Source organism: Cyanistes caeruleus, chromosome 6 (assembly GCF_971803275.1).
Source record: "Cyanistes caeruleus chromosome 6, bCyaCae1.hap1.1, whole genome shotgun sequence".
In the NCBI taxonomy this organism is placed as follows: domain Eukaryota; kingdom Metazoa; phylum Chordata; class Aves; order Passeriformes; family Paridae; genus Cyanistes; species Cyanistes caeruleus.
This window is the reverse complement of record NC_141706.1, coordinates 49,161,889-49,175,474: the sequence shown is the minus strand read 5'-3', so window position 1 is coordinate 49,175,474 and position 13,586 is coordinate 49,161,889. Positions and strand designations below refer to the sequence as shown.

General features: G+C 39.9%; 1 long non-coding RNA gene across 2 annotated transcripts; it reads right to left on the bottom strand.

Moving 5' to 3' along the window:
* Positions 1–3,592: 3,592 nt before the first annotated feature.
* LOC147652670 (uncharacterized) lies at positions 3,593–7,200 on the bottom strand. Of its 2 annotated transcripts, none has more exons than XR_015288208.1 (2): positions 7,051–7,200; positions 3,593–6,498 (listed from the first exon to the last, which is right to left on the bottom strand). It is a non-coding gene; the product is annotated as an uncharacterized LOC147652670 (long non-coding RNA). The 2 variants fall into 2 exon arrangements; XR_015288207.1 differs by lacking the exon at positions 7,051–7,200 and adding an exon at positions 6,624–7,015.
* Positions 7,201–13,586: the final 6,386 nt, after the last annotated feature.

The window sequence follows — 13,586 nt, the reverse complement described above, 5'->3', positions numbered from 1 at the left end:
GAAAATTGGCACTTTATATACTAAATGATAGCCTGTGCTCTGCAACCATGCTATCATTCTTGCTCTGAGATCTTGTCAGAGCCTATAAATTAAGTGGGATTTGGCCCTGGAGTTATATGAAAGGGAGGGCTGTAGGAAACAAGAGGATGCTGCCTCAACTCACAGGACTTATTTAAAGAAAAATTCCCTTCCATCTGACCCAGGGTTATCATCTCATCACAGGCTGCCTATTTTAACCTATACATTACAGAATGAGCAGCAGCATTTGCATACCACCTCTTGCTCTTCCCTGACGACTGTATCTTGGGCATCTCCATCTACAGGAACTGCATCTCCTATTGTGATGCTATCCTATCCAAGCCAAGCACATGCTCTCCAAGTATGCACCAGATCTGAAACTACAGCCTTGACTGCAGCTCATCTCCACAAGGCAGTAGGTTACTGCTTTGAGAAGCTGAGACACCACTGCTCAGAAATAGCACCCAAGTTAATGCAGAAAAAGGAGGATACAGTAAGCCAGATCACATTCCTCCATCACATTCCCATTAACATTTTTACCCCAGGGAGGAGAACTGAGGAATCCTTGCACTGCAACCCCTTGCTAGCCACTTCTGAGGAGCTGGAGGAAGCCCTTTGACACTGTCTCTAACTAGAAAGACTCAGAAAATGGACAAAAGAATGATGCAGTGTCCTTGGGACCTTTAACTGCTTTCATTTAGCAGTGAATATATTACAGTAACTGGGATAACTCTGACTATAATTTGGTCTGGCAGCCTCCCCAGGAGAACTAAATGCTGTCTTCACACCTGCAGGTATGTTTACTTCAGGGGCAGGTAGCTGAACCATCTACAGAGTTCTTTGCTGTTCTTAAAAAAGGACACATCCAATTTCAAAGTAATTATTAGGCTTGCATGGTGCATTGGTTTCAGGCAGATAAGGTGCATACAAACCATACGAATGATCAGCCAAAACCCCAGTAGTGCTGTGCTCCTGAGCTGTTCAAGGACTGGAAGCATCAGTAGCTTTGCTGCAGAATGCAAGTGAGGCTGTATTTGTGTGCAAAATAAAGGCAAAATAAACACGAATAAGTCTGTAGGAACACACAAGTCCTTCTTCAGGTCTGAAACAGAATCAATAAGATTTTGAGTTAATGACAGATAAGTAAGATTTTATTTAAGTGTAAATGAATTTGGCTTGAGTGAAAAACACCTTGTAGACAAGAGGGGTATCAGAGCTCCCTGGTTTGGGGCCATACACCCTGGGCTCAAGCTGCGCCAGAAGCCGGCTGCCCTTCACCAAGGCAGAGCTGCTCCTCTCCTGAAAACCCCTGTCAGCGTGCATTCTCGGGGCAGAACAGAGGTGAAGATGGCACAGAGTCTTCCTACTGCGGGTCTCCTTTAGGAGCCTCCTGCCGCTGCGGGCCCGAGGGGAAAGCCGGTGCCAGCAGCACAGCAGCAGCAGCAGCAGCAGCAGCAGCAGCAGCAGCAGCAGCAGCACCAGCAGCAGCAGCAGCAGCAGCAGCACCTGCGCTGCAAACGCATAGTGACAGTGCTCTCTGCTGGCAGCTGCAATCCTCACCCAGCCCCAGCCGGCACAAGGACGGGCATGTGCCGGGCTCACTCACACTCTTCCCCGTGTCAGTACGACGTGATGAAGTCTAGGAGCGTAAGTATATAGGCAAGCACAGATATGCATTTTAAATGCATTCCTCAGCGCAGGAACAGTGCTTATTTTCAAAAACTGTGTGGAAAACGGCCTTTTCTGCTCTGTCATACTGGTACTTTTTGTTCGTTTGTTTGTTTGTTTGTTTTACATGGATGAGGATGCCTCAAGCTAAAAGAAATGCTTTCCTGGCTCTAAATTAATGCCCACATACCAGTCTCACTAGCATGAAAACTCTTGGTACAGTATAATGCAGAACAGGGACTCCCAAAATGCCTGTAATCTGCAGATCTCCAGACACTTTATACAGCCCTCTGATGAGGTTTAGAGCATCACAGGAAAGGAAATATTCATAGCTGGGGCAGCTGTAGAGAGGCCAAGAGGCTTGTAAGTTGATATATAGCAAGGAATACTGAGTTTTGTCTCTGCCTCCTACAGAAATGACAGACCAGAAGCCACAAGCCAGACTGATTTTCTTTTAACAATGTCATCAAGTACAGGTCACAAAGGCTTTATCAACACAGGTTCATGGAATGGTGATCCTGTATTGGAAGGGAAGGGATCTCTAGAGGTCATTTGGTTCAATGCTGCTGCTGCTCAGGCAGGGCCACTTAGAGCTGGTTGCCCAGGACTGCATTCTCTGATAATGCTTCAGCACCTTACCTTAGAAAAGTATCTCCTGATGTTCAGATGGAACCTCCTGTGTTTCAGTTTGTGCCCATTGCCTATTGTCCCGTCAGGCATGTTCTCCCATGTTGTAATGTACACCAATATTGCACCAATATTTCATGGCACACAAGCTTTTACATCCAAAGCCATTGGCACTGGCCATTTGGATGCTTTAACCTAACACCCTATTGCTGTGTGCAGAAGCACTTGACTAACAGCCTATTAAGAGGGAGTACTTATCCTTCACAAGGGGGTTAATATGTTTTGTTTATATGGGGGGCAGGCAAACAAGATGACTTTTCAACAACTTAGTGAGCTGTTGCTGTGAAAGCTTTTTTTGCCAGTGGGATGGTTTCTAATACATTAATAATCATAGCTATGTATTTTCAGCTCAGTTTGCTCTGGCATCTCTGCCAGGGCTTTGCTGGCAGACCTGAGCTTGCACTGACTATGTACTGAATCAAGCAAAGGCAAGTGGGGCCAGAAGCAGATATATATGCACATATATATGCTCAACACAAGCTCAGCAAACAGAGTACTGCCAAAGGAATGTGATGACACGGTATTGCTGGTTTGGAAGGCAGGCAGGCAGCACCTGTCACAAGACTTCTGTCTATACAGAATATAGAATTAGACATTTTAAAAGTAAAAAAAAAAAAAAAAAAAAAAATCTGCTAGAATACAACCAACTAACAATTCTTGAATTCAGTCATGCACAGTTTACACCAGAGGATCTCAGCTGAAGCCACAAGACAAGCAATAGGCATCATTTGAATTCACAAGTCTGTAACTCAGTGCGGACCTTACTCTCACCTATGAGGATGAGACTGAAACAAGGTGGCTGGAGAGCTAAATAATAATAATAATAATAATAATAATAATAATAATAATAATAATAATCTAAATATAGAGAGTCAGTTCAGACTTAAGCTACCACATGGCACCTGAATCCCACTGGCTGCTCAGGTACAGGCTCATAGCTCAAAGCAAATGAAGAGACCTCAACTTACCTCACAGTCAAAAAGACTGACGTTAAATCAAAACTTTTTGTGCTTCTTGTAGGCTAAAAGCGTACCTAACCCTAACCTTAGCACACACATGATGTTTTTTCTCACCAGGTCAGTAATATTCCCACTGAACTCCCTGAAGTGGATCTAATTAATCCAGGCAAGCTGTTTTACATTAGCTGGATGTCCTTTTTCACTCTCCACAAAATACACATTCTTCAAGCATTTGTGCAGTTTGCTCTGAATACACAATATTAAAAATTAAACATTTCACACTGATTTATTTTAAATAAGTCATAATATATATAATCCACAGCCAGTGCATAAACAATCAGAGAAAAGGAGAACAGAAGAAAATTATGTTAAAAGCTATCTATCAGAAACTCTTTACTTGTTTTTACATTGATTTCTCCAGAATCAACCTGGTAGAGCTGGGACAAGGACCTTGATACCCAGAAGTAGATATCAACAACACTTCATGCTGTAAGATTCACAGCAGGTTTTACTGTTGCTATGGTTGTTCAAATCTTTGTTTCAACAGGAGAGAAATAAATTCTCCAGGTCTCTGCAACACAATAACACAACTGTCTCACTGTCAGGCTCTCCACATGGGGGTGGGCTTCAACAGCATCATCCTAAATCTAAACATCAAATAGAGGTTATTGAAATATTTAAGAGAAATTAAAAACAACAATTACTTAATATAGAAGATGCAGAAGGTGTAAGAAGAAAGGAGGGAGGAGGGAGGAGGGAAAGACCTGATGAGTTCCTTGCAGCTCAGCTTATTCTGTATCAAGGAAGGCTTCAAATCAAAGTGTTCTCTAGTGACAGAGAACTTTTTCAGGTTCTTCACTTCAGCATGCCATGTTCAGAGGGCTGTGTTGTGCAGTGTTTTCACCCCCATGATTTAGGCTCAACTCCCAAACCAGGGATATATTTAATGGTGTCATCCAGACTCCAAAATACCCCACCACTGTGTAGGGTCATACTCTCTGCTTTCCTGTTCCTATTCAGCAATTTTCTGCTTATTCATCTGAGGTCACATTCATTTTCAGCAACAGCATCACACTGAGAGCTCTTGGTCAGTCAATTATCTATCCTGACTTTCAAGTCCTTTCAGGGTCACTGTTTCTCTGGAAGCAAGCTCTGCATGTGCAGCCCACTGTCCTTGTTCCTAAACACACAGCCTTGCACTTGTGCTGGTTAAATAAGACCCACTTTCCAAATTAACTAGACTGATCTGTCAAACTGATCCAACTTTACCACTGTTTACTCCTACTAATGCTGCATCCTCTGCCAATTTTACAGGCACCAATTTCCTCACTTCTAAACCATTAATAAAACCTCTGAATTGTATTAGACTGATTCCCATGGAACCCTGCTGGAAATACCCTCTGTGGATGATGATTCCTCATTTACAATTCCTTTTTTGAGATCCATCAGACAATTATAATCTATTTATTATGTGCTACATTAATTTTGCATAGTTCTAATTTTTTAATTGGAACGTCATGTGGTATGAAGTGAAATGCTTTTGAGAAGTGCAGGTAGATGTCAACACAGTTCCTCTTATCAGCCTATCTTTTCAAAAAACAAAGCTGTGTTTGCCTAAGCAGATCTGTTCTCCATGAAGTGAGATGAGCAACAGTTGCTGCATAAGACTCTGGATTGAAACAATTCTGGATTCTTAATGAGCAATGAGGAACTGTAGAAGCACAATTCTAAATGGGAAACAGACCAGTTGCATTTTCTTACTGGCAGGCCCAAAGGTTTTCAAATCACAGTTGACTGCATTTTTCTGTAACGCATACAACGTTGAAACCCAAAGTGTACGCGGATAAAGGACTCACTTGGGATCTCTCAGCACTTCAAGCCACAAACACCTACTCTGCAGTAGGAGATGAGATGGACTGAACAGAACATTTTCTTACTCCCTCCTTGTTCTGTTTAACTAGTTCCTGTCTTTCACCTCTAAGGAGACCTTGTGGAAGAGTCTATCTCAGCTGTTATCTCTGTGTAGAAAACATGTCCTATAAGGAAAAGAAAGTATCTTGTCTTGATGACATTTGATGAGAAATCTGAAAGATAGTTTCAGCTCAGAGCTTTAATTGACAGGGAAGAGAAAAATATAATGTAGGGTTCATGGGTAGAGATAAGGGCAGGGAGAGATCACTCACCAAATACTGTCATGGGCAAATTAGCCTAGAATTTGGGATATTAATTGAATTTATTACTAACAAAACCAGAGCAGGATAATGGGAAGTAAAATAAACTTAAAAACACCTTTTCCACACCCTTCCTTCCTTCCCAGCTCTACCTATCCACTCAGTGGCACAAGGAGACAGGGAATAGGGGTTGTGGTCAATTCATCACATGTTGTTTCTGCTGCTGCTGCTCAAGGAAAGGAGTCCTTCTCTCCTCCACCATGGGGCTCCTCCCATTGGAAACATTTCTCCATTAACTTCTCCAACCTGAGTCCATCTCACAGGCATGTGAGAACTCCATGAACTGCTGCAACATGGTTCACTCTTCCATGTAGTGCAGTCCTCCAAGGACAAGCTGGGCTATCAGAAAACCTGCTCCAGCATGGGCCCCCTTCTCTATGGGTCTGCAGGTCCCTGTTAGAAGCCAGCACAGGCCCCCCATGGGTTCACAGCCTCCTCTCAGGCATCCACTCCTCTGGCATGAGTCTCCCTCATGAGCTGTAGGTGCATCTCTGTATCTCCACCATCCTTCACGAGCTGCAGGGGCACAGCAGCTTCACCATGGCCTCCACCACAGACTGCAGAGGAATCCCAGCTCAGGTGCCTGGAGCACCTCCTCACCCTCCTTCTGCACTGACCTTGGTGTCTGCAGAGGTGTTCCTCTCACATATTCTCACTCTGTCCTTCTCTGGACACAATTACAACCATGCAATCGCTTCTTTTTTTCTTCTCTTCTTCCTAAATATTTTAACACACAGGCATTATCACCATTTCTCATCAGCCCAGTCTTGTCCAGCAGCACATCTGTCTTGGAATCAGCTGGCATTGGCTCTGTTGGACATGGAGGAAGCTTCAACAGTTTCTCACAGAAGCCATCCCTGTAGCTCATGTGCTACCAAAATCTGGCCACCCAAATCCAAAACAGTCTTGGACATGCTTAGTTTGGTGTTGGCTGCCTACAGAGAAAAGTAAAACACAACTGAGTAGAAATGGGGAATAAAACAGATTAATCATAACATTTATAATGTTATAAAATATTATAAGCAAACTTGAGACCATCCCCCAGCTAATCCTTCAGTACCTGATTATGATTTCAGATGTCCTGAAGCCCTTTAGATAATCATGTTTTTCTATTGTATAGACATTAAGCAATTATCACTATAGGTGCTTGGTTAAAAAAGAAAAATATTGAAGTAGATAAATAAGGCCTAGGATAACAAAATATATCATCCACCCATTATCCCTTCAATGTATTCATCCTGCTGGCATGGTTCAGAGTTCATTTACATGATAGATGCTTGTACTGCAGCCTAAAGCAAGGCTGGTCTTCATGTCATTTCCTGTCAGGAGCTGCTGGACCTCAATTATTTATTTGAGATAAATGATGCAATAAAAACACATTTTGCAGTCCAAAAGCCACCTTCATCAACTGTAGAATGCCCAGCTTACTGTTTCATTCCCACCCCCCCACAAGGCACTTGCCACAGTAAAATAAATTATTTTGGTACCTAAGCAACACAACATCCACTCATTTTGCTCCTTGTAAACAGCCTAGCTGCTTCAGCCACCACAGCTGCTTTCTTGCTCCCTCCAAACCATCCTAGCAAAAGGTAACATGAGAAAGAAGAGATGGGTAACCTGTAAAGCCTGTGGCCAATGCACCAGCTAAAACTGGTTAGGCCTTCTTGAACTGGCCCATGTTACACTCATTTCTCTGCTCTGCTGACTGGGGAATAATCTAAGGAGGAGTGAGGAAATGGGCTAGAAAAATTTCATAATAGTGAAAACTTATTTACCTGATTACTTTATCCAGCCCGCTGATGATGTGAACAAGGGCTCACAGGGCTATCTAAATTCAGAAAGAAATTAAAATCACCAGAAATCAGTTAGTTCTGTCACAGAGCAGTACTCAGCGAGATCAAAAGCTGTATAACAACAAATTAAATTCAAGTCTATCTCCTCTGTGTGCAGTTTCTCAGTTTATGTATATAGGAAACACAAAGGAAAATACCCCATGGGGTGTGGCAAAGATTAATCTATTAATGCGTTGTATTTGAAAACCTAAAGTGCTATTAAGTGCTAGACTGATTATTTTAATCAACACTGTTTTCACACCATCTGCAGTTCTGTGGCTACAAATGTAACTGTGAAATTATATTCCAGGTATACAGGATCTCTCTCCACCTCTCAATTCATATTTCATCATTAGAACAGCATCCAAACACTTAAGATGAAATCTGATTCAACTGCAGGATGAAACATGAAAGAAAATGCAGTACTATCACATTTATTCTTCTGAAGGGTCCAGACAGGTATTGTCAGGTAGTCAATTAAACATGAAACAGTTTTGATGTACATAGTCTTGACATTCTTGTGTAGGAGCCACAAAGAGGGGGGTGAAAAATGCAGGCTTTTTAATTTTCATTTTCCTCAGTGATATGGTAACTGGAAAAAACAAAGTTTAGACAGACGACTTTCAGCTCTGAAACAACAGAAAGTAACATATTTTATATTCTCTATTTACAGCTTAACACTTTAAAAATAAAGAGGATGAAATGTTTTATTAATTACACATACTAAATATCTTTTGTAACCTTAAGAGAAAAGAAGGCAATAAATAAATCAAAAGAGAGAGGGTTTAACAAGAAATCTGACAGTGCTTGCTAAAGAAACAGTGAAGTGCTAAAGAATTGCATCCTGAATTTCATCTGGTGTTGCTCTGCACTGATAAAGAGCTTTGGATCATGTTCCTGTATGTTACAGCTGTGGTAAAGATTAGCTCTTAACCTTGGCACTAGAGGATTATGCTATTCTTTATAAAGCAATCTAGAGATGAGAATCCAATGCCCACACCCTTTTTTTTTTTTTTTGTTTTTTTTTGGTTACTTAATACTGTGGACTCCAATATCAGCTTCATCCCTGACTCAAAATGACACCTGCCATGGACAGAATGGCACCTGCACCAACTATTTTCATACAGTTCAGTCTGCAAAGCCAGTAGAGCTACAGGGAAGAGGACAAATTAACAAACTATTATGAAATCTGCATTTACAGAGAGAGTAAAGCTCTTACAGGGGGTACAAAAACCATAGCTACCCCATGTCAGTGTGAGCAAATTATGGGAGTCAGGGTGCCAAAGAGACCCCTTCCCCTCCCCTTCCTTCCACTCCCTTCTCTCTTTTCTTCTGCAGTAAGATGTATTCAAAGTTTCCACAGTTTGAGTCCTTTTTCTCCATGGACAAATTTATCAAAAGGCTGGAGATTTCTAGACAAAAAGGTTAATCTGTTCCTGAATTTACATCTGCAAATCTTCACTGGAAGCAATCTGTGTAACCTCCATGAATTAAACGTACTACACTCAAAAGCCTTTGGCACCACTTGGGGATTAATAACCAACGGGAGGGATGATGGCCTGGAGAAAGTTGAGCCATCATTAAACCCATGTTCTAATGCTAGAGTTATCACCATTATAGGCCTTTTAAAAGCACAGAAGAAAATAAGTATTACAGAGCAAGTAATTTCTTGTATCGAGCCAATACCCCTCCTAAGGGTTTCTGCAGTTTTGAAAAGTGATGTTTTTACTCTTGACACATTTTTCCAAAGGTCTTTAGGAACCTGGACTACTTTATACTTGGCATGTCTTCCAGAAATGCTGGAGGAAGGACCCCAGAAATGAGCCAGCACTTGTTTTGGTTGAGATGGACCACTTTAGGTTATTGCCAATAGGTAATGGTTGGAAAAGCACCACTTTTAAACCCACTTTCTCATATCCAAATTCATTATCAGTCTAGAAAGTCTGTTTCTTGTTTGGGATGATTTCTGGGAACACCTGTGGGTCTGTATAAAATTTAGTGACGTTATAAATGCTGAAAGGCCAAGGTTTTATAAATTGCCCAATCTTGGCTATATGGACAAGGGCTGGATAACCAAATGGAAAATATTTAGTGATGTTAAATTGCAAAAGAGATGATCAAAATGTTACATCATTCTTTTGTTGGTATAAACATGAAATAATTATGGCATTTTTAGACCAACACAAATGAGAAAAAATTAATTTCACATATATTCAGGCTATTAACTTGAAACTCTTTATGGGACCATTTTTATCTGTCACCATTCCACACTCTTGCATGTTGCAGTAAGTATTAGGGAGCAACAAAAAGTGTGAGCACAGAGTCTGGGGAAGCACAGTAGAAGTCAATGGTACATAAACAGAACTCCTGCTATGACGGGTTTTCTTCCTGAAACAACACTTTGGCTTTAAAATGAAGCAATCCACTCCTAAACAAGTACCTTACAATGCTGTGTTCCCTGTTACTCACTCTTCAAACCATTACTACAGCCGCTGCCTTTGCTGCTCCATTGTAACCTTTTTAAACCCATATCTGAACAAACCCATGATTACATGAGAGGATTCCAATGGTGCTTCCATAGCATTGAATCACAGTCAAGAAATTTGGCCTTATATGCCATAAAACAAGTAAGGCAATTATATCAATTTAAAATTATAATTAAAAAAAAGATTAAAAAAAATAAAAATCAGTATCTGTATATCAGTCCAAAATGTTGAGCCTCCATAAATACAACCTTTTCCTCAAACTCCTTTTTGTCCTTTTGTTACGTTACACATAGTCTCCCCATCAGAGAAGTCAAAAGGAAATGTGCCTCATTTCTGGGTAATATGGCAAGACCCACAACAAAACAAGAATTAATATATGCTTCTCTCTTTTGAACAGTTAAAGCCATATCAGAATGAGAATGCCTTACCTAGGGACAGCCTTGTTATCCATGGTTAAATCAACCTAATCAAATAATTGAAGAAGATAACTTAGATGTGTTAACTTTGATGTGGGAGAGAAAACATTTGACATGCAGCCTCATCTGCTTTTGGGTCTTCTGGCAGTCACAGTTATTAGAAGTATCTCAGCTGTTGGATGCTACAAATTTCCACACCACCACTCACATAAGGAATAAAAAACTTGGTTCAATTCAGAATTGAGCCAATTCTAAAGCTTCCACTAGCATTTTCCCACCACTTCCTCACCTATATATAGACCCACTTCTTTTATCAGACAAGAGCAGAAAAAGATATTACTAAACAGTTTGTGAGCTTTTCACACCTTTTTTGTTTTGTTTTGTTTTTAAATATTGTAAGGCTTGAAACATGTAGGGATAGGAGATGAATCATCTGGAATTTATTCTGCCTGGAACAAGAACAGAACAGTTTCTACAGGAATCAAAGTAGAAGATTCATCTGACAAATGAAGTCAAGCTAAAGCACAATTTAAGTTTCTAGAGGAAATCTACAAGTTTGCAATATTTCGCTTTTTTTTATAGGCCCTTCATTGGACATGCTAGCTGGCATATTCTTCTATATTATTAATCTGTTTCAGCCCTCTTCACTTTGCTATACAGACATGAAGAATAATGGGTACCTTATTAATCAGCCTCAGTCCAGTAACCCAGTAAGGCAGAAATTTCACTGACTAGATTTAATGTGTTGGCTGGAGAAAAAAATCAGCCGTAAAAAATAAGCAAAACTGAAAATCCTCTGATGTATCACTCCTTCCAGTACAGGCAACTAAGTATTCTTAATCATTACTAATTATTATAAACATTTCAGCCTTGGTTTCTTTCAACATAAGAAGTCCTGTAAATCTTCTGGCTTTTGAAAACAATAGTGATTTCACATTCATTCAAGGTATGTTTATGTTAACAAATGTTTATGTTATGATGTTAAGCTTATGATCAGCAGAAATTCTGTACCAGTGACACAAAATAAAGGAAAGGAAAAATCAAGGCTTGGGAAGTTCTAGCTGGCAGATGAACCTCAAAGGGCTGCACTAGCAAAGTGACAGATTTAGCCCATTCCTACCTGTTTACTTTGCTGATGTCAGCTGCTTAAGGAAATCACTGCAGATGCCTGTGGGAAAATAAAAACTGTTCAAAACAGCCAATTTCTGAAAAGCAGTCACTGCAATCACAATAGTCACAGAAATCATTAGAAAATTTTATTTCTCAAAAAATCACCTTCTACATATTTGTTTCTTCATCTTGGATTAGGCAAGGTTGTTGTGACATGACATGGAAGCTTAAAATATCTGCTGCTGGACTTGGCAAGTTACTGAAAATGAAACATTTAAATAAATAGCTTTTACAAATGTAAGGTATTACAGCAAGATCATTCAATGCAGCTAGAATCTGGTGCAGATTCTTCAAAGTTACCAGGAAGATAACACGATAGTAGAAATGATGCAATAATATTTTCCCAGCAGGATTCCAAAGATCAAATTTATCTATTTCCAGATCCATAGTGGCACCAGCTGGAGAAGACAATTATCCTTGATGATATAATGTACTTGTTTGTGTCTCTCTGCCAGGGACCAAACAGAGTTCACTTACAACCCTGTGAAGTGGTTAAGCATCATCTGCCCCAACTTCTAGAGAGGAAAAATAAGGCACAGAGTTGGGATAGTGAGAGAAACAGGTATAATGAATGGTATAAGAAGTCAGTAGCTAAACTGGGAGAAGAACCAAGCACTTTCTACTCCTAATTTGGCCTTTGTCACCTAATAAAATATGAAAATATTGCTGGTAGGAGACAAGTGAAACCAGATAAATACTATATAATTACTTCATGCTCTATGTCTCCAAGTTCCATTCTCTAAACCCCCTATTGTCATCTCCCCCATGTCTGTTTCTCTGTAGTCAGAATCTGAATAAAGATCTAAGTCTATTTAGCATTCTTCCCATTTCTAATTTTTTATTGAAAAGATTAGCTAGTTGACATCATTGCAACTTCTTTCAATGCAAACTTCTGTCATAACAGAAGAACAATAAAATCATTACATGATAAGAAAAAAAAATCACTGACAAACTGGGAGCCTTTCCATTTTTCTATGTCCCTCATGTTCACATTCCCATTTTCTATTTTTTTCTTTCCCTGTTGAATGTCTGCAAAGAATCTCATTTATTTCTATTTTCAACATATTACTTATTCCAGTCCAGTCACCTCCCTTTCCAACCTTTTTTTCATGTGTTTATTATTCTTTTACATGAAATCACATTCTCTGAAAGTCTGTTCCCAAGTTGCTCATTTTCAGGTGATTTTTATCATGCTTCCTGCCAGTAACAGAAAATTGTCTTCCTTATGTTATGTACTAGAGTATGCACTTCATAATTTAAGTTAGTTCATGCACAGGTCACCTCAAAATTCCCATTGTTTCAATTGGAAGAGAGTCTAGAGCTGTCACACCTCTTCCATATTACTCATATCTTTGTGATTTGCTGTCATTTTCAAACCCTCTTATTTTAAATTCCCTGCAGAAGCAATTTCTTCCTGCTGTAGCTGCACAATCTTATACCATCCTGTACTAAGTAACATTGATAACACTGTTCAGCTGGGGAAAAATTTGAGATTTCCTGTCTGGAGGAAAAGCTCTCTAAGAAACACAGTCAAATTCACCTGACTGAAAAGAACTTATATATAAGTCATCTAAATCATACATCACAGAAACAAAAGAAAGCAGAGTTCTTCTTTACTATGTCACAGGTCAGACTGAACAGTTACCTTGTTTCTTTCTAGTCCTTGAGAAATTCAAAGTGAACACCATGTGTCATAGGAAAAAACCAAAGAAACAGAAGATGTGCGGGCTAACTATAGGATCATTCTATTCAGGCATGAAAATGTTTCTATTTTATTTCCCTTTTGGTTCAGTAATTCTGAAAGTCTTTTCTACCTGAAGACCCTATGGAGACTTCCAGGAACAGAATTCCTGATGAACATACATCACAGAGAGCATTACCAGCAGTGAGAACATAAGCAAAACCAAAAGATATGAAAGCATCCATAAGAAAGTGTCAATTGATCTATGACTTTAAACTTCAAAACATACAAACTATCTTTGTATTCTGGTCAAGTGAAACTTTCCCTTTTATAGCTCTTCCTTCCTGAAGCAACCTATTGATAGGGCAGCAAGGCAGGTTATCAGTGCAGCATTCCCCCGAAGAATAAAGGCAAGTGTTAACTACATTCTCAGACTCT